General features: G+C 51.9%; 1 pseudogene; it reads right to left on the bottom strand.

The window, feature by feature from the left end:
* LOC117938917 overlaps nt 1–214 on the bottom strand; it is an 11157-nt pseudogene that overhangs the window by 9272 nt on the left and 1671 nt on the right.

The raw sequence follows: 214 nt of genomic DNA, 5'->3' as shown, positions 1-214 counted from the left end.
GGGGGGCGCTAGGAAACGGACCAGCTGTTGGATAAATGATTATGAGCTCTATTCTTCTTTAGGTAGCCGCTCTGAAAACGTAAAAAGACTCATGTGATTGGTCGGTTTAACCCAAACACTCTGAACCTGAGGAGACGGAGCGGCGTCGCAACAGGACAAAGTGCAACTTAGGAGTGGCTGACACACTCACACAGAGCAGGAAGTGGGGGGGGGG

The sequence above is a fragment of the Etheostoma cragini genome, chromosome 3, assembly GCF_013103735.1.
Source record: "Etheostoma cragini isolate CJK2018 chromosome 3, CSU_Ecrag_1.0, whole genome shotgun sequence".
NCBI lineage: Eukaryota > Metazoa > Chordata > Actinopteri > Perciformes > Percidae > Etheostoma > Etheostoma cragini.
This window is presented reverse-complemented; position numbering and strand designations above follow the sequence as displayed.